Source organism: Triticum aestivum, chromosome 3A (assembly GCF_018294505.1).
Source record: "Triticum aestivum cultivar Chinese Spring chromosome 3A, IWGSC CS RefSeq v2.1, whole genome shotgun sequence".
NCBI classification, from domain to species: Eukaryota; Viridiplantae; Streptophyta; class Magnoliopsida; order Poales; family Poaceae; genus Triticum; species Triticum aestivum.
In genome coordinates, this window is record NC_057800.1 from 514144791 (window position 1) to 514165776 (window position 20986).

The 20986-nt window shown below is 47.7% G+C and overlaps 1 long non-coding RNA gene across 3 annotated transcripts; it reads left to right on the forward strand.

The window, feature by feature from the left end:
• Nucleotides 1-9914: 9914 nt before the first annotated feature.
• On the forward strand, nt 9915-13504 carry LOC123061929 (uncharacterized). Of its 3 annotated transcripts, XR_006429412.1 has the most exons (6): nt 9915-10387; nt 10576-10702; nt 10835-10952; nt 11125-11209; nt 12361-12738; nt 13245-13504. It is a non-coding gene; the product is annotated as an uncharacterized lncRNA (long non-coding RNA). The 3 variants fall into 3 exon arrangements; XR_006429411.1 differs by having other exon boundaries at nt 12361-13504; XR_006429413.1 differs by having other exon boundaries at nt 12378-13504.
• The last annotated feature ends 7482 nt before the right edge of the window (nt 13505-20986 follow it).

Consider the following 20986-nt stretch of genomic DNA (forward strand, 5'->3'; position numbering starts at 1 on the left):
CGGTTTTTGCCCACACGATCGTGATCCAACGACGAAGAGCATGGATGGGGTTTAGATAGGATAGCGGGCTGTGGTGCAGGGGTGCTAGTTTGCAAAGAGAAAGGGGTCTAGCGGCTAACGCGGTTAACCGCTGGGGCATCAAACGACCTCCAAATGGAACAAAATTTGACAAGCGGTCTACCGGTGATATACCAAGACTGCTCGTCAACTCTCGGCCCATTCCGAGAACATTTTTCTCTAGCTCATGAAACAAGATCTGGGAGGTGCGATGGGTGCATGTGATAGTGTCGGATTCCAAAACGGACAACGGAGAAAATGACCGGATGCAAGTTTGGAAAAACATGCGGATGATGACATGGCAAAGTGCAACACGCAAGCGAATGACATGGCAACGACGACGAATAAAGGAAGACACCTGGCGCATCGGTCTCGGGGCATTACATCAGGATCGCAGGATCTAATTCACATATATGATTTATATGCTAAGCAGAGGGCCCTCACATATATGATCTGAACTAAGAACATGGTGTTGCATATTGTGTATATGATGTCTGAACTATGCAATGCAAGACACCATATGCATGATATGAGTAGTATAACCATGCCAAGTTAGAGCATACACCTCGGTGGGGGAATAGGACTGGTCATCTGTCTTTGAATCCATCTCTGAGGAGCTATCGGGACCCAACAACAGATCTGCTTCGACAGGTAGCACTATCTGTTCTGAAGGCCTTGTTTTCGATCCAGATTTTTCCATCTCCCACTCAAATGGCTGATTCACAGGAAGAGCAGTTTAATGTACAAACATTTTCGACAAATGGAAATGTAATGAAGAAAAGTATGGGCAAGATATCATTCAGATATATGATGCCTGGTTAAACAGGATGGTATTGCACATTTCATATATATTATGGCTGGCTAAAAGACATGAGACTGCATAATTCCCATATATGATATAGAAACTAAACAGGTGGCATTACAGAACATGTCTAAACTAAGCAGATGACATATATGATGTCGAAAGTAGGCACTGCAAGGCAACATATGCATGATATGACTAACATCATCATGCAAAGGTAGAGCAAACACCTTGGGGGATAAATAGGAGTGGTCAGCTGCGTCTGAATCCGCCTCAAAATAGATATCTTCCTCTGGATTACAATCTGGAAAGGGGGTGATACGTCTCCAACGTATCTATAATTTTTGATTGTTCCATGCTATATTATATCCTGTTTTGGACATTATTGGGCTTTATTATACACTTTTATATTATTTTTGGGACTAACCTATTAACCGGAGGCCCAGCCCAGAATTGCTGTTTTTACCTATTTTAGGGTTTCCAGAAAAAGAATATCAAACGGAGTCCAAACGGAATGAAACCTTCGGGAACGTGATTTTCGGAACGAACATGATCTAGAGGAATTGGACCCTACGTCAAGCAATCAACAAGGAAGGCACGACGTAGGAGGCGCGCCTCCCCCCCCCCCCCCCCAGGCGCGCCCTCCACCCTCGTGGGGCCCACGTTGCTCCACCGACGTACTCCTTCCTCCTATATATACCTACGTACCCCCAAACCACCAGATACGGATCCAAAAACGTAATTCCACCACCGTAACTTTCTGTATCCACGAGATCCCATCTTGGGGCCTTCTCCGGAGCTCCGCCGGAGGGGGTATCGATCATAGAGGGCTTCTACATCAACACCATAGCCTCTCCGATGAAGTGTGAGTAGTTTACTTCAGACCTACGGGTCCATAGTTATTAGCTAGATGGCTTCTTCTCTCCTTTTGGATCAATACAAAGTTCTCCCCCTCTCTTGTGGAGATCTATTCGATGTAATCTTCTTTTGCGGTGTGTTTGCTGAGACCGATGAATTGTGGGGTTATGATAAAGTTTTTCTATGAACAATATTTGAATCTTCTCTGAATTCTTTTATGTATGATTGGTTATCTTTGCAAGTCTCTTCGAATTATCAGTTTGGTTTGCCTACTAGATTGATCTTTCTTGCAATGGGAGAAGTGCCTAGCTTTGGGTTCAATCTTGCGGTGTCCTTTCCCAGTGACAGTAGGGGCAGCAAGGCACGTATTGTATTGTTGCCATCGAGGATAACAAGATGGGGTTTATATCATATTGCATGAGTTTACCCCTCTACATCATGTCATCTTGCTTAAAGCGTTACTCTGTTCTCTTGAACTTAATACTCTAGATGCATGTTGGATAGCGGTCGATGTGTGGAGTAATAGTAGTAGATGCAGGCAGGAGTCGATCTACTTGTCTCGGACGTGATGCCTATATACATGATCATACCTAGATATTCTCATAACTATGCTCAATTCTGTCAATTGCTCAACAGTAATTTGTTCGCCCACCATAATACTTATGCTCTCGAGAGAAGCCTCTAGTGAAACCTATGGCCCCCGGGTCTATTTTCCATCATATTAATCTTCCAGTACTTAGTTATTTCCTTTGCCATTTATTTTACTTGCATCTTTATTTCTCTTAATCATAAAAATACCAAAAATAGTATCTTATCATATCTATCGGATCTCACTCTCGTAGGTGACCGTGAAGGGATTGCCAACCCCTTTATCGCATTGGTTGCGATGAGTTTATTTGTTTGTGTAGGTGCAAGGGACTCGTGTGTGGTCTCCTACTAGATTGATACCTTGGTTCTCAAAAACTGAGGGAAATACTTACGCTGCTCTACTGCATCACCCTTTCCTCTTCAAGGGAAAACCAACGCAGTGCTCAAGATGTAGCAGGGGGAGGGTTTGCCATTGAACCCGCCATGGAGCAATGTGTGCATGACATTGTATTTCCGCATAAAACTCTTCTCTTTTTCTCTACATGTTCAACATGACTGTGTACAATATATGACATGCATACGAAAAAAATATGGTGAGATTATGTAAGGAGAGTATGCAGAAATCTAGAGTGATGGTAACAACCAATGGATGGATCAAAAAATAATGATAGCAGGCTGATGATTGCTTTAATTTAATAAAAAGACAGATGATGATTGCTTTACTATTTGTTTCCCACCCAAGATGAACAACATAGGCATACCCTAGGTGAACCAGATATTAGACATAGATACTATTCATTGCTATCTCGATATGTGCCCCACAACTAATTTAGAACTCAAGTTTGAACATTAATTTGGACCTGACTTGGAGTCTAAGAGGTGAACATGACGATAAAGTAGCAAGTAATTTTAAGCAATGCATAACATAAGCAGAATCAAAAGAGTGCGACCTCTCTTGTGGACCCGTGTACTCCTCAGGTTCATCTATTGAGTCAATGATGGTGATGCCATTGTGGTGGGTGCCGGTGGCTGGGAAGGAGATTTGAGGTGGCGAAAGATGGTCAGGTGTCGTGATGTCTGGTTTGGTGGATGCTTTTGTAGATGGAGCAGCTCAGGTGACGTGGACGACGTCGCGGCAGGAGTAGAACAAACCACACAAAGTTGTCTTCGACACCTACCTGTAAATGAAGTAATTCTGTAAGGGCTCATTTGGCTTGCATGATTCTAAAAATGCAGGGATAGGAAAAACACCGAAATAGGATAGGAATGCACATGGTAAATAGAGCATTTGTAAAAACAGAATTTCTATCAACTTGGGTGTTTGGTTCACAGGAATTGGAAGAGTAGAGGAATGCAAAGAAACATGGCCAAAATAAAGTGAAACCATATGAAAGCGTGTACAATTAGAATGTTATTCTGCCAGTAATGCACTTGGTCTTGTTTTCATGCATAGGATTTTGAAAAGTAGGTCCAGGTGGATGTTTTTTCTCCATTCCTTTGAACAAAATGCAGGAATAATTGAATAGTAGAGTTCAATAGGAAAATTTGCTATTGCTATGTTTTTCCGTTGAACCAAAATAGCCCTAATGGATCAACATGAATGTAGAGTAATAAGTGATGCGACAAGTGTACAACCTCTTTGCCGTAGTCGCGTCGACCTCGGCATCATTGGGTTGGTCGCTAAAGAAGTTGAGGCAGAGGTGCCTGTCGGAGGTGTGGAGGAAGATCTGAGGAATCTGTAGACAACGTCCAGGGCACTGCTCTGTTGTGATGGATAGTTCCGTCGTTGGAGCAGCTCCGACGAGCCATAAGACGTCGAGGCTGAAGCAACACAAGACAGACATCGTTAATCTCAAGTGGGGTTCTAATAGCATCTCCAATAGATGATGTAAAATACATTAACAAAAATTGATAGATGTAAAATATACATCACCAAAAACCACCAGACGACAACAGATGAGGTAAGAACTGTTGACTCTGAACTTCACTCTCGAAACTAAAATTTACTGTGGAATCTGAATGTTACTGTCGAAACTGAACGCAATTGTAGCAGAGAGGCACTTCACATGTAGTTTAGGGAGGGCCTGCGGTTCATCTTCAACATGCACCCCCCTGAGCCGCCAGCCACCACCAGCCAAACTGTCGGCCCCGCCTCCCGCGGCCGGCGGCGCTCCCGCCCCGCCTCGCCACCCCGAAACCACTCCCCACCGCCGGTCCGCCACCGCCCCGGCCAGCCCTCTAGCCCCCCCCCCCGCACCGAGCTTTTTCTCTGATGATTCCCACGCCATCACCCCACCACTGCGCCCCCCACCACCGGCGACCACCGCCCCCACCCTGAACCCTAATATAGATAGTGGGGTACCTCTCTGGCGAGCTCGCTCCCCGCTGCGGGTGGTTCTTCCTTAACTCCGGCGAGCCCCCATACCCCCTGAAAATCGACTGACCCAAAAGTCGATTCAGTCGACTGAAGTGTAGCTAAATCGAAGCAGAGCAGCAGCACGAGCGAGGGGGAGAGCAGCAGCGCGAGCAAGAGCCGGAGCAACAGCAGCAGCGCGAGCGAGAACCGGAGCAGCAGCAACATGAGCGAGAGCCGAAGGAGTAGCAGTAGATCCGACTGGTATGGACGCCGCCGTTAAAGGGGCCTCGCACTGGGGGAGAGCCGCCGTGGAGATGTCGCTCGCGGCGCCGGCTTCGAGGTAGCCGCGCCATGGGGGTCCGGGATGGAGCACCGTCGGTGCCAAGAGGTCGAGTTAAGGAGAAGGTGCGATGCGATGAGTGTACAACATCTTTGGTGGCGCCGAGTAGGCCTCGGCTTCGTCCGAGGAGTTGGTGTGGATGTTGCGGTTCCAGTGGAGCAGGTTAAGGTGGCGCTGTGGGGATGGAGCAGCCGCGATAGATGAGGCGATTGTCGAAGCAACTCTTGTAGGTGGAGGATAGGGCGGCTGAACCGGCAGGACGACGAGATGGACGACGGATCCTCATCCGGGGAGGTGGATAAGGGACGTTGAGCTGTTGCGGTGGACGGCGTTGTCAGGGAAGAGACTCCGGCGGGGCAACGGTGAGGTGGCGGACAGAGGAGGGTGGGGTTTCGCGGCTAGAGCGGAGAGGTTATGGCGTCCTGTGATTTCAAATGGCGAAAAGGAGGTGATGGGAGGGGGAACCATGACTTAGGAACACGCTTGTCCAAAATGTAGGGTGTGTTACAAAAGTACCCCCACCGATTTGAACTAGCGGCCCTTTCAGCTCAGGGTTAGAAGGGGGATTTCGCGTGTCAGGATTTGACAGCTGGAGGGAGTTTTCGCGCGTGTTGTAATTTCACGATAGCAAGGCACGGGTTGTGAAGGCGCGAGTTTTGGGAGCACGATATCTGAATTTTCGGGATCTAACAAGGCGCGGGTTGAATTTTAGGGACAAGCCTAATGTGTAATATTGTACTTGTACGTACCAAATCAATTCGCACTTCCCTTAACGAAAAAACGAGAAAAGTAAAACTATTCACACCACACAAAGAGAGAGTATTGTCCCGTTTTACTATACAAATGCTATTCAAAGCTATGAATCCATCTTATGTCCAATTAAATTTTTCGCTGGCTGTATAATGCATGTAACCTACTCATTCTAACATTTTAGTGCATTCCAAATGTCTATACTACCGCTGCAATCCGAACTAAATTTGAATTTGTTTCTCTATTTGAATAAGAATCTACAATCATGATTGTTGCCAACTTCAACCATCATTCGTGTATTACCTTAACAACACACCACATGATTACTATAGAGATAGATATTAACTATGTGTACTATATGAACTCGAATTCAATTTTTTGAATACACTTGATGTTGATTCCAAATAATAGTACATTTGATGTACTAACTATATATTCATAATCTAAACCATGTTCCATACGTACACCATGATTATCACACAAAGTATAGTGCCCCGCCCCTACATTATGACAAGTATTTTAGCCCTGAGCTGCAAAAGCCACACATTAGCCCAAATTATAATCAATGTTCTACATTATGATATCTTCTTCAAGTATCCGTATCCACTTTTTTATAATGAATTATGATCTCTGATCGTCTTTTACACCTTCACGATCCTCTTCTCTTTGTAGCTAGCTAGCGCTAACTTTCTATCGTGCATGCACACGCCCGCCCCCCTCTCACCCTCCCTTAGCGTCCCCTCCATCACGCACGTTCATTATTTCTCTTTAGGTCGTTCACCCGCAGTGTGTGTAGGCCCCCTGACTCCTTCTTTCCAGCACACACCGGTCGATATACCTCTACTACAAGAAATATGTCAACTTATGACCTTCTGTCAGTGACTCTGGAAGAATTGGTCATAAATCTACAACAATTTGAGACCAATTGGTCAAAAACTGTTCGGGGGGCTCCAAACCCTAGACTATAATGACCATTTTGGTCAGAAAGGTCGCAATTTCCTTACACGAAATGGTCATAAAGCAGACAACACTGGTGTGCTGCCTTATTTCTAGCTGATCACGACCAATATAGATGGTCATAACCTTGTAAATTGTGGTGGATTGCTATGACTAGGCACCACCTCATCAGTTTTGCCTATGTGTCATCTCCATGTATTAATTTTTGCCCTAGGTTGTGAAGCAACCTATCTTTCTGTCATTCCCAAAAATCCCAAAAATGGGCATTCTTTACTATCCAAATCATTGCCTCATGACAATATTCAACTCCATTTGCCTGGTAAATCTTCCTCGGCAAATTTCCAAAGTTTTTGTTCAGCTCGAACTAATGTGAAGGAAGTACTGGCTAGGCATATTCTAATGAGCTGAATTTTTGCCACATCGTCTATATTCCCAAATCATAGCTCTCCACGAAATTTGAGCCCCATCTAACAATACATGTGAGCTCAGCATCCAATCTTTTTCTAGTGATATTTTTAGTTTGTGAAGCAACTATTATTTATGTTAATTTATAATTGCTGAAAAAGTACCACGACATGACCCTGCCCATAGAACCTCCCTCCACCAAATTTTAGCTCATTTATTCTAGCCAATTTCCCTCAGCATTTTTCCCAATTTTCTGTTTAGTGGAGAGCACTGTGAAGGAAATACCAATTTTATGTATCCAAATGGTATGAAATTTTTAAGTGGTTTCACATGCCCAAATTATCATCCTCCTCCAAATTTCAGATCAATCCATTCATTCATTCATTTGAGTCTAGCTTCAACATTCATATTTTTGTCCAGTGTGGTATGTTGCAAAGCAAATGCCAGCTAAGCTCCTGCATTTGAGCTGAAACTTTGTGACGACAGTCTTCTTAGTAGATGATCATCCTCAGCCCAAACTCACGCCCATTGGCCATGTGCATTTCCCATACCGCTAATCAAACACTTGGCTGCTAATTCATGTTTGAGCATAGTTCGGTCTCCTCATTAGATTCTTCTATTTTCATTTTCTTCCTAGCACCTACCTGGGGAGTTCCCAACCCACTAGACATGTATGTGCCGTCCAGAACGCAGGGCAATGCCACGGTCACGCGGTGACCATGCGGCGGTCATGCAAGTTTATGCGCTCCGGAGTTGGGGCCCTCGGCCACCGTCCAAACCTCGACATATCACCAGCAAACCATGTATTTCTGATTAAATATATACTTATGTATCTAGAAATGATTTTTGGAAAAAATAAAGAACAAACTATAAGGCAGCTACAGTTCAAATTTGACTCGCTTCCTTCTGAATGAGCGGAAATTTGTCTTTTTCACCAGAGGTGGATCAAAACTTGACACCCAACCATTTTGTCAATTGTGCATTAAATATGGCCTAGTATTTTAGAAAATTTATTTGGTCCAATTTTGCAAGAAATATATGGTAGGTCCTTCACAAAAAGAACTCATTTCGGGCACTCGGAAAATGGAAAATTAATTTTCCGTGCAAAGAAAATGAAAACTCCCTTAGGAAATATTGTTTGGAATTCCAAGATGCACCCTTGTGCACAATATGAGATCATTTGAACAAACTAAGCCATGAATGTGGCCATAAGATTAGATCATTTGGCTTAAAAGCCATGAATCTTCACGCATGATAGCTCATTTCTGAGAACACTTTTTTAAAATAATTGTCGTATTACAATTTTGTTATTTTTCCTGGAAACTTGGTCATATATAATGACACAATGCGAAGGTTTTTCAATTTTTTTAAATTTTTTATGCCTGTTTCAAAATGCGGTCAAAACGGCAGGCTTGACCGTTCCTAGATAGTGGTTGAATCTTGGAATTTTTTTGATGTTTCTCTGATTAAATAGATACCGATGTACCTAGAAATGATTTTTGGAAAAAATAAATAGCAAACTATGAGGCAGCTACAGTTCAAATTTGACCCGCTTCCTACTAAATCGGCGGAAATTTGTCTTTTTCACCAGAGATGGATCAAAGCTTTTGACACCCAACCATTTGGTCAATTGTGCATTAAATATGGTCTAGTATGTTAGAAAATTGATTTGATCCAATTTTGCAACAAATATATGGTAGGTCCTTCACAAAAAAAACTCATCGGGCACTCAAAAATGGAAAATGAATTTTCCGTGCAAATAAAATGAAAACTCCCTTAGGAAACATTGTTTGGAATTCCAAGATGTACCCTTGTGCACAATGTGAGATCATTTGAACAAACTATGCCATGAATGTGGCCATAAGATTGATCATTTGGCTTGAAATCCATGAATATTCACGCATGATAGCTCATTTCTGAAAACACTTTTTAAAATAATTGCCGTATTACAAGTCTATTATTTTTCCTGGAAACTTGGTCACATATAATGACACAATGCGAAGGTTTTCCAATTTTTTTATTTTTTTGAATTTTATATGCCCGTTTCAAAATGCGGTCAAAACGGCGAGCTTGATCGTTCCTAGCTGGTGGTTGAATCTCGGAAATTTTTTGATGTTTCTCTGATTAAATAGATACTTATGTACCTAGAAATGATTTTTGGAAAAAAAATAGCAAACTATGAGACAACTACAGTTCAAATTTGACCCACTTCGTGCTGAATCGACGAAAATTTGTCTTTTTCACCCGAGGTGGATCAAAACTTTTGACACCCAACCATTTAGTCAGTTGTGCATTAAATATGGCCTAGTATCTTAGAAAATTGAATTGGTCCAATTTTGCAACAAATATATGGTAGGTCCTTCACACAAAAAACTCATTTTGGGCACTCGAAAAATGGATTTTTTTTTACCAATAAACTCATTTCTCAAGACACCTTTTAAAAGATATTTATCTTTCTTCATGTTTGTTATTCTTTTATGAAAACTTGTTCACATTTTGGTGACACAATGAGAAGGTTTTCCATTTCCTTTTTTGAATTTCTCAGGTCATAAAATAGCTGACATGATTTTAACACATTATTTTTAGGCAACTATGACCTATATAGATGGTCATAACATCATACTGCATTCTGATTGGTTCGTGGGCATCTCACGCGGATCATGCATCGTGCGCCGTCGGATGCTCGCGAATCCAACGGCCCTCCTCAACCCTTTCACACCAACCCCGAAACCCTAGCTGCTCATTTTCCATCCACCCTCCCCCCGCTTCCTTTCTTTCCCACATCTATCCATCGATCCACTTCCATCTCCTCGCTGTCTCGCCCGATGGAGAGAGAGAGAGAGCTCGCCTCGTCCCTTCCAGATCACCGCCACCACCTCCCTCCAGCGGAGCTCGTCGCCGTACATGGCCTCCCCCATGCCCTACCCCTCTCGCCCCTCCCCTTCCCCCACCCAACCAAACCAACCAGCCCACCCGGCACCCTTCCTCCTCCAAGAAAGCAAAGCCATGCCCTCTGACGGGGGATGAGATCTGCGCCTGCGGGGAATTTATTGGCTCTCTCCACCGGCGAGGCTTGGGGAGGCCGGCGTTCCCTGTCGAGACCCGTCGCGCACGTCCTCCAGCGCCACCCGCAGCACGTCGAGTACACCACCACCCTGGAGCGCCTCGGCCTGGCCGACCTCTCGTCCCCGCACCCCCGGGCGCGTGCCGCCGCCATGGGCATCATGCCCCTCCAAGTCCAAGCAGCGGGCGGCGCCGAGGAAACGATGCAATGGTGCGTGGATCTCCTCAACCTCCTCTCTTATTTGTTCTGAGGCGATTGCTTTCCAACGAATTTAGAGGCGGATGCTGCGTTGTTTCTGCTGCTCTAGATTCTGCTCGTGCTTTGTGCCTCTTAGTTTTCGCTCTTGTGTGCCGATCGATGGGTTTTGATTTCCGATTCTGAATGATTTACGCGTGCAGGCTCTCCCCAACACCCCTCCCGTGGACTACCCCAGTTTCAAGCTCGTCCTCGTCCGCGACGGCGACACCGGCAAGACGATGTTCATGTAGAGGCATATCACCGGGGAGTTCGAGAAGAAGTACGAACGTAAGTGAGCCTGTCGATGATTCTAGTTTGGTTCCTTCCCCGCCCCTCGATCACATCTCGTGTTTCTGTTGAGGGATGATGTTGCCTTTGATGTTGTTGACTGTTGTTGTTGATCTGCACGGTGTTCTGTAGCGACGATCGGTGTGGAGGTGCGGTCGCTGGACTTCCAGATGAGCCACGGCAAGATCAGGTTCTACTGCTGGGACACAGCCGGACAGGAGAAGTTCGGTGGCCTCCGTGACGGATACTAGTAAGTTCGGTGGCCTCCGCGACTCTTGCATACATGTTTTTACCTCTTGCATATTTAACATACATGAAAGTAGAAGTAGGTATTGAAATATATGCGAAGGTAGAAGCTATCGCTGCTTGTCTCTTAAATAAATAAATAAAATTATGTAATCATGATCTGAAATCTCATGCAGGTGATCATTGGTGCTGTTGCTGCCGCTGTGCAAGTCGGAGGTGTCGCTGCTACATTTGGTGGAGCTAGTGCTGCCGCTCCAAAGGGTAACCTTCATCAGACACTACCTCATAATAGTGCCTCAAAGTTCTGTGCCCCATCTCCCCTCTTTCTAAATTACTATAAAAACATTGTAAATACTAGTAGGAAAACATGTCAAATCTTTTGTGTATAGAACTGGAATAACCCTGCAGTTTGGTTCCGCAGAGTGGTAAATTCAACCTTGATGCTTTATGGGTTTGTGTTCCTTTGTTTTATTTCCCTTTTGATCTGTATTGTCAGTTGGCTAGTTCTGCACTTGTCTTTTTTTTCAACCTTGTTTCATACTGGTAGAAAAATATGGAACCGGAACATCATCAGCTTTTGTGGGAAATACTGATCTTGACATTGTGACAATTCATCCCGTGACTCTTCTCTGATCTCCAATAAAGAGAGTAAACTTGGCCCAATTTATTTGTCTGCAAATGATTGGGTGTGACCCACAAAGAATTGCTCTGGTTACTTATTTTTTTAGGGTGGTTCCTCTTTTTTTACTGGTTCATCCGCTCCTTTGTGATTGATCTACTGGTTCCGGCCGCTCCTTCGTGATAGATTCGGTTAACTCTTTATTAGCCTTGTGGGTTGTAATTCTTCCTCTACAGACGCATATACTGCCTGGCGTATTGCTCATGCTCATTCTGTACAGAGATAGTCCTAATATCCGTAGGGTTGTAGATTGATTTCCCCTGAAAAAGCTACGCTTCTTTCCTTGGATGATAAGCATGTTCGGCATCTATGTTTAATCCTTAAGATAAATGGTCTTTAGTTTCTTTTGGTGCATCTGCGTGCACATAACAGTCTGTTAGTTTCTCTTTATATAATTAAGAAAATATGATGCTGTCGTTTGTTTATTATTATCTATCATCTGTAGATTGAGTTTGAGGCCACCGATACTTGTATGTATAATTTCTAGTCTCTTGAATGAATAATTTTCCTTTAGGTGTCATGCGTCTTGTGTTACTACATACATCTGTCATGAAGTGCATGGTTCCGGAACTATGGTAACCCGTAGTTTGCTCTACTGGTGACAGTAGGATGATGGAAACATCGCCACTGAATGTAGTTCCTGTTTCTTCAACTAATCATCATTTACTAGAGTTTCTCTTGTTCTTGCTCCTGCTTGGTTTTTGACGCCACTAGCTTGTACTGAAACATGCAGACTTTACCCCTTGCTAGATCCTTCGGTGGAGGTGACCCATGTGATGGTGATTCGCTCCAGCAGTTCCGGTTCCGGCAATGGTGGTGCTACACTGCTACTGCTCCTATGATGGCTACGCATTGGTAGGCTCGGCTGCCTCCCTTGGCTGTCGCTGGATCAGCCTAGTCTACAACCACTTCCGATGACTCAGGTCCCCTTCTACCTCTCCTACTCTCTCCATGATTCTTTTCTTTGCCTTTATGAGGTGTAATTGTTTAATTTTTGTCATAGTTGAGCATTGGATGATATATTGTATCTGTCATGAGGTACATGGTTCATGGATATGCCAACCTGCAGCTTGTTGTCCATACATATTCCCGCATGTTAGTGTCTCCCCGTGTAAGTACGAATTCTGGTGATGCCTTCATCTATGATGATGCTCTGCCTTTCGCATTCATTCATTCTCTGATAGTTCTAGGAGTCCTCATATTTATTTGAAAATCTGTGCAAATGTACATCATTCTAGAGAAGCATCCCCATACCAGCACATGTATTTGAAAAATCTATTCAAATCTCCTCACTTCATATGTTGCTAAGAGATGATGTAACTCCAAAGTAGACAATTAAAACATATTAGTAAAATCAGTATGCATCCCTAGTGATGCTTTATCTTGTTTTTTTAGTCCATGAGTGATGTGTTGGAGCATCACTGACTACTATGGTTTTTTTCCAAGGTCTATACAAGTGTCATCTTTGTCTGGCAATATCTGCCTCCTGTGTCGTGTCATGTATCTATTTCACTTTAGATGTTTTAAGTGAATGATGTATTACTTGCGAGTGTCGATGTACTGATGCAAACAGTGCTTGTGTACTTGTGACTAATCGGTTTTCCCTCTCATTTATAGGAGTTCCTCGGCCAAAGAAATTCGAAGAAGCTCAAAGCCCCAGTCAAAGGCTCGCTTTATATATTATTGAACTTGTAATGCAGAATTTGCTTGGAATTTTGACGTAATGCTGATCTTGCTAGGAATTGGGTGTATATTTACTTGTTGTACTTGTTATTTAATGTTCGGTGTACTTGTTATTCAAATGCTGGGAATTTGTATTTGTGCTAAATGTATTTAGTTGGATGTGAACATAATACTGAAAGAGTCCTTGGCCCAAACACTACTGGACCTTAAAAAGGCCACAGCCCAAACATAGTTGGGGTCTGTTTCAGCAATGCCAGTATATTAATTTTTGAAAACAAATAAAATGTACTGTAAAAGGGCCGAGTTCCAAAACTTGAATGTACCACAAAAAGGTCGAGGCCTGAACAAGAATTGGACTGAAAAAAGGTCGAGGCCCGAACAAGAATTGAACTGTAAAAGGGTGCGGCCTAGAAAATAAATGGCTGGAATTTTGGGCTTGGCCCGTGAAGTCGACCAAAAATTGATTGGAAAAAACAACAAACAGGATGAATTGTTGGGCTCGGCCCATGTAAAACACCGAATCGGGCCGGGCTGATTCTTATCAGTGACCTTTTCATTTGGTCGCAATTTTGCCACGTCAGCTTGCCACGTCGGATCCAACGTGGCCTGGGCAGACAGCTAGCGACCAAAATAGAAGGTCATAGAATCCATGACCTTTTGTTTTGGTCGTGGCCTTCCTCACAGAGAAAGTCGTTATTTTCAGTTTACGACTGTCAGCTTTTGACCATTTGTCTTTGGTCAAAAAAGGTCCCAAATGAAAAACAATGACCTTTCAATGACCAATAGTGATGGTCGCAAGTTGACATATTTCTTGTAGTGCTCTCTAGCCAAGTGTGCCTACCACAAACACATAATTCCCATCTTCTCTTCTCACCGTCCATGCCCCCCTATGTCCAATATAGTCTCGTCCCTTTTTTCAGCGATCTCATACTCACACACTCCTCCCCCCTCGACATAGTAGGCCTCTCGCACCACCACCTAGCTGCACCCCTCTCCCCATGTCTGTCTCTCCGGACCTTATTTGCTTCTAACACATGCATGCATGTATACGTACCGACCTCCCTACATATAGCTAGGTCAACTATAATTATTTTTTCCCACGCAACGATAGACTTACCTCACTAGTTATGTCTCTCCCTTTCTCGGACACACGACGGTTGATCTTCCTATGTAGTTACGTATGCTTACCACAACCATATCGTCTTCCCTCATCATCCTTGCATACCTCCCGACCCATCTCTCACACACACGTGCATAGACAGACAGACATCGCGGCCCTCTCTTATTGATATTGCACTCATACCCTCCGTTTGTCTAGCAGGACTCTCCCACCATTTGTGAGAAGCCACTCCACCACCAACCCTCCGACACTCTACCTTTCTCTTTCTCCCAACCTTATTCCTCTACTACACATATGCATGCATGTCGATCGATCTCTACATAACTAGGTCTCTCTCCTTCTCCACACATATACTAGTCGATCTACCTATCGATAGTTAGGTCTCTGCCCCTTCCCCCCACACACCGATAGTCGAACGTTGTAGGTAGGTATCCATGCCATAGAGAAAAACTACACCTCTTCCCTCTCAAATTCCAGTAGGCCAGCCGCCATGTATCTTTGACGTGGGCAAACACAAATTCGATGGCACTCTTTATCGATCGCGCAACCACACACTTCATCCTTGTTTTCAATTCTATCGATATCTCATGCCAATGATCCCTCCACTCTCTCCTCGTGGATCGCTCCCTCTATTTATGATATATCCATGACTTTGTTTCACACACATTGCATATGTTACGTTTTTTTGTTTGAGATATCATTGACACATTGCCTCGGCTTCACACAAAACATATCTCTCACACCCACCCACGTACGTACCTGCACCTAAAGAAGAGGTGCACGCAAGACACACATACTCACGTCTCGTTCCCGGCCACACCCGTGCGGGTACACGGTGGAGTTCGTTTCTGTATGAAAAGGCGGTCCATGTGATAATTTTACGGGTGTAGCGGTTGTTTACTCGAAGGAGGGTCGTGTACCACGCGTAGATGGAACAAAGTTTGACTCGACGTGTTAGTATTAAATAAAGTTATATTCCTGAATGGCTCGTACAGAATATAAAATGATTATCGTGGTGAAAATGGAAAAATCCGCTCCACTATATACAACGGAACCTGCCTCCGGGGTTTGTCTCTTGTGACACCATCTCACACAAGGCGGCGGTGGCCTCTCTCTCTCTCACCGTTGGTTAGTGATCCGGCCGCATCCCGTCCGTTGGCGGAAAGGGAGGATGTGCATCGTTTCTCCATTCGACGGCGTTGAGGCAGCACGTCCCTCTCTGCGGTACCTGTCGTTCTCTCTGACCAAGCTCCGACGTGGTAGGGCCTTCGCCACTTGCTCGCTGCCGCGGTATGGGCAAATCCTGGCCGTCGGCGCCCTCCTAGTAACATCCCGCCGACCCTTAGGTATAGCTTCCTCCGGCCTTACTCCACTGCCCATCTTCCCACGTTGTTGCATGTGGATCTTCTTTAGTTGTTTGCTTAAAATGTATCTCGGCTAGTGTACTTTCCATCTTGCAATCTCGTCCTCAAACCATTTTTTATTAACCACCATGCTGCTATCTTTCCCTTATTACATGGAATATGCTTCATTTTTGTCGGCGTATGTGTCTTCAACTCGTGTAATTGGGCAGTAATTGTTTCCCTTCTACCTTGTTTTGCAAACAGGGCTATCCATTTCACCTCATTGTGTCGGCGTCCTGGGAAGGGGGGTCCCCAGACTTGCCTGCCTACGGCCCACGGCGTGGCTCTGCGAGCGGGCCCGTATGGCCCATCTTCACCAGCAATGACTCAAGACCCTCGCGAGGGGCCAAGCCTCGCGAGGGGGACGACACAAGACCTCCTCAGGAGCGGCCTCACCAGGCTGGCTCACGAGGGGCGGAGAGATCAAGGCCAGGCAAACCTCGCGAGGTTCTGGTGACGTGAGCCATGACGACCAAGGCCAGGCGGGCGCCAGCGCGCACAGTGTCCTTGTTTCCTCTTCGGTGCTAAGGAAGCAGGCACAGGCGCGGAGTACCGAGGCATCAAGCAAAGGTTTCCATATCAGTGCAACAAGACCAAGACCAGAAGGATGACAAGACGGAGGTCACCGTGGAGCCCAGGGCGGCGTCACCACCAGAGCCTTTGACAGGCGAAGACTGCTTTTGTTAGGATAAGCTGTGCTAGATGTCCCCTTTCAAACTGGCCGTTGTTGGCTCCCTTTCCGCTCAATATTTGGGGAGAGGACCAGGGCCTCTATAAATAGGACTAGCCACCACCATAGCTAGGGGAGAGGATCGATCGATCAGTCTGGCCAAGAAAGACCAGGACAACCACGAGTTCACCAAGCACAAGAACACCTCTCCTCAGGAGGCTGTTGTTCCCCTTGTACTAATCATCCTCAGCCCAAGAGGCAATCCACCACACCACATTGGAGTAGGGTATTACACCACAATGGTGGCCCAAACCAGTATAAATATTGTGTCCTTTGTGTCGTGAGTTCGTCGAGTTAGTTCGTAAGATCTTAGCTGAGCTAGGATGTGGATCGGTAGGGGGGAGATCTTCGCGCGCACCCCAGTGTTCGAACCTTGAGGGTTTTGCCGGAACCTGTGATCCGACATTTGGCATGCCAGGTAGGGGTGCGTCGGAGTTTCCTTCCGTCGATTCGCGCTCCACCATCTTCGCGCCCATTCTCCATGGCTGGCGCCACTCCGCCGGCTGGATCTACGGGTGCCCATAGTGGCGCTCAGGGGCTCCGAGCCCTTGCTCCCGCCCTGCGGCAGGTGAAGTGGCCACCCAAGTTCAAGCCGGAGATGCCGCCGCGCTAAGACGGTGCAGCGGACCCATCAGTTTTCCTGCTGGCGTATGAGGAAGCCGTCATTAAGGCCGGGGGCGACGACAAGGTCATGCCCAACTGGCTTCCCATGGCCCTCACTGGCGCACCGCGCACCTGGCTGCTCAACTTCCCCTGATCCACGGTGGCATCCTGGGAGGAGTTGTGCGGCCTCTTCGCTGCGCGCTACGGGGCACCGGCGCACCACGCGGTTGCGGCCCTCCTCGATGGCTCGCAAGCACCACCCTCAGATCGTCATGTCAAGTCATTCTTTTGCCAGATCGGCGCCGTCTCCAAGCGCACGGGGGCTCCGCCGGGCTGGGCCGCGCCCGAGGCCGACCTCACCTTCGACTCAGGGGATCATCCCGCCTCCACCGTCGGCTCGGGTGCGCTCCCAATGCTTTGCACGTCCACCAACTGTCACGTATCCATCACCAAGACGCTCATCGACGGCGGCACCAGCCTCAATGTGCTCTCAGTCGAGGCCTTCAGCCTTCTTCACGTACCGCTTGAGTGGCTCTGCCCTAGCAAGCCTTTCTCGGGGGTCGTTGGAGGCTCCGCCCGCCCCCTGGGGCAGATCCGCCTCCCCGTGACCTTCGGCACGCGCAACAATTACCGCACCAAGCTCATCGACTTTGACATCGCCCACATCGGTCTCCCATACAACGCCATCCTTGGGTACCCAGCTCTAGCCCAGTTCATGGCAGCAACCCATCCGTCTTACAACCTCATGAAGATGCCGGGGAGCGAGGGTGTCCTCACCATCAAGGGGGATGCAAAGGAAGCCTTGATGACTCTCAAGCTCGCCCTCAAGACCGCCGCAGCAGCGCAGCCCTCCGACTCGGACACCTCCAAGGCCAAGGGAGCCGCACCAACCAAAAAGAAGTAGTTTTTCACTCAGGACAAAGCAGAAACCAAGCGAGTGCCAGTCCAGGAGGATGGGTCCTCAGGGGCGACCTTTACCATAGGCGCCAAACTCGAGCCTGATCAAGAGGAGGCGTTGGTGAATTTCTTGCACGCAAGCAAGGGAGTGTTCGCTTGGGAGCCCGATCAGCTGGTGGGGTCCCAAGAGAGGTGATAGAGCACCACCTGAAAGTGTGCCCCAACGTATGCCCTGTGAAGCAGAAGGTGAGGCGGCAGTCCACTGAGAAGCAAGCTTTCATCGTCCAAGAAACCCGCAAGCTGGAGGTTGCGGGTGTCATTCGTGAGGTTCAGTAGCCAGAGTGGCTGGCAAACCCTGTCGTCATCCCCAAGAAAGGCGGGAAGGAGCGGATGTGCGTCGACTTCACCAACCTTGACAAGGCCTGCCCCCAAGATCCGTTCCCGCTCCCGCGCATCGACCAGATTGTCGACTCCACTGCCGAGTGCGACTTGCTGTGCTTCCTGGATGCGTTCTCAGGATATCACCAGATCAAGATGGCGGTAGAAGATGTGGAGAAGACGGCCTTCCTAACCCCGTGTGGGGTGTACTGCTACACTTGCATGCCTTTCGGGCTGCGCAACACAGGCGAACCTTCCAGCGGCTCATGCACATCGCCTTGGGTCGGCATCTCGGGAGGAACGCTGAAGCCTACGTCGACGACATCGTGGTGAAGTCTCGGGAGGCGAGGACCTTGATCCCAGACCTGCAGGAGACCTTTGAAAGCCTCCGCCAGGTGGACTTGCGGCTCAACCCAGAGAAGGGTGTGTTTGGCGTCCCTTCCGGCAAGCTGTTGGGCTTCCTTGTGTCCCACAGGGGGGTCGAGGCCAACCCAGAGAAGGTCAAGGCCATTGAAGACATGAGTCCACCGCAAACCCTCAAGGAAATGCAGAAGCTTGCTGGAAGGGTGACTGTGTTGGGACGCTTTATTTCCAAGCTGGGAGAGCGAGCCCTACCCTTCTTCAAGCTGATGAAGAAGAAGGGCCCGTTCAAGTGGACCCCGAAGGCGGGCCGAGCATTTTAAGACCTCAAGAGATACCTGACTAGCCCCCTAGTGATGGTGGCGTCGCGGCCCCTCAAGCCCTTAGTGCTCTATCTTGCCGCCACTCCCTACTCCGCCAGTGCAGCCCTAGTAGTGGTTCGGGAAGAACACCAAGCCAAGGGCGTGTCGTGCCGAGCTACACCCCCAGCAGAGACGATGCGAGACCAGGAAGGCACCACAAGGGCCGCCGCAGCAACAGCAGAAGAGCAAGCTCAGTAGGACGATGCTCTCGAACCCCCAAAGGCCTCGGCAAGCGGTCAAGCGTCGGGGGCTCCACCACCTCAGGAGGCACCCCAGCTTCCAGAAGAGGCAAGCCTCATCAGCACGCCTACCCTCGTCGAGCACCCGATATACTTCGTCAGCACAGTGTTACGGGATGTAAGAGCACGGTACCCCATGCATCGGAAGCTCCTGCTTGCGCTCCTGGTGGCCTCACGAAAGTTGTGGCACTACTTTCAAGGCCACCCCATCAAGGTTGTCTCAGCCTACCCATTGCAGAGAGTGCTCAGGAGCCCCAACTCTGTTGGAAGGATCGCTGAGTGGAACATCGAGTTGCAAGCATTCCAGTTGGAGTTCAATACTACCAGGGTCATCAAGGGAGCCGCGCTCGCTGATTTCGTGGCAGAATGAACAGACGCCCCGGCGCTTGAAGTAGGCGAAGACCGGTCCCTCTCGCCGGAAAGTGAGGCGCTCGACGGCTGGGTCATGTATTTCGATGGTGCCTTCGTGCGCCAGGGCGCGGGGGCTGGAGCAGTGCTCATCTCGCCCACTCAGGACAAGCTCTACTACGCCGTGCAGCTCTGCTTCCAGCAGGGCGAGAAGGTGTCCAACAACATTGCAGAATACGAAGGCCTCATAGCCGACCTGAAGGCTGCAGTGGCACTAGGGGTAAAGTGCCTCACCATCAGGGGCGACTCGCAGCTCCTCATCAACTTCTCCAACAAGATATACGAGCCAAGGGACGAACATATAGAAGCATACCTCACGGAGGTGCGCAAGATGGAGAAACAATTCCAGGGCCTGGAGTTGCAGCACGTGCCCTGTGGCACCAACAAGGAAGCTGATGACATCGCCAGCAGAGCATCCAAGCGACAGCCCCAGGAGCCTAGCATCTCCGAGGAGCGGCTCTTCAAGCCACCAGCAATGTCACCGCTTTCAAGAACAGCTCAGCCTCGGGAGAAACTTCCGTGGCCGCCTGCCACAGGAGCCCCCGCATGTGGCCCGACCTCGGGAGCGTGCCTAATCTTGGCGCTCAAGCCCTAAGAGGGATGCTGGACCAAGGAATTCAAGGGATACATCATCGTGAACGTTGCCGGAGAAGGAGGAGGACGCGGAGCGCGTGGCCCGGCAGGCCACAACATACTGCATCCGGGACGGTGAGTTATACAGGAAGCGGCCAAATGATGTTTCACTGCATTGTATCTCCAGGGAGCAGGGGAAAGAGCTGATAGCCGACATACACGGCAAGGACTGCGGGCACCATTCATCATCGTGAACCCCCGTCGACAAGGCATTCTGCAACGGATTCTACTGGCCTACGGCACTCAGTGATGCAACTGAACTGATGAAGTCCTGTGAGGCCTGCCAATTCCACGCCAAGCAGATCCATCAGCTAGCTCAGGGCCTCCAGACCATTCCACTCTCGTGGCCGTTTGCAGTGTGGGGTCTAGACATCCTAGGCCTGTTCCCTCGGGCGTCTGGGGGCTATCGATACCTCTACGTCGCCATCGACAAGTTCACTAAGTGGGCGGAGGTTGAAGCCATCCGCACCATCCCAGTTAGCTCTGCGGTCAAGCTCATCAAGGACCTTGTGAGCCGTTTTGGGGTCCCCAACCACATCATCA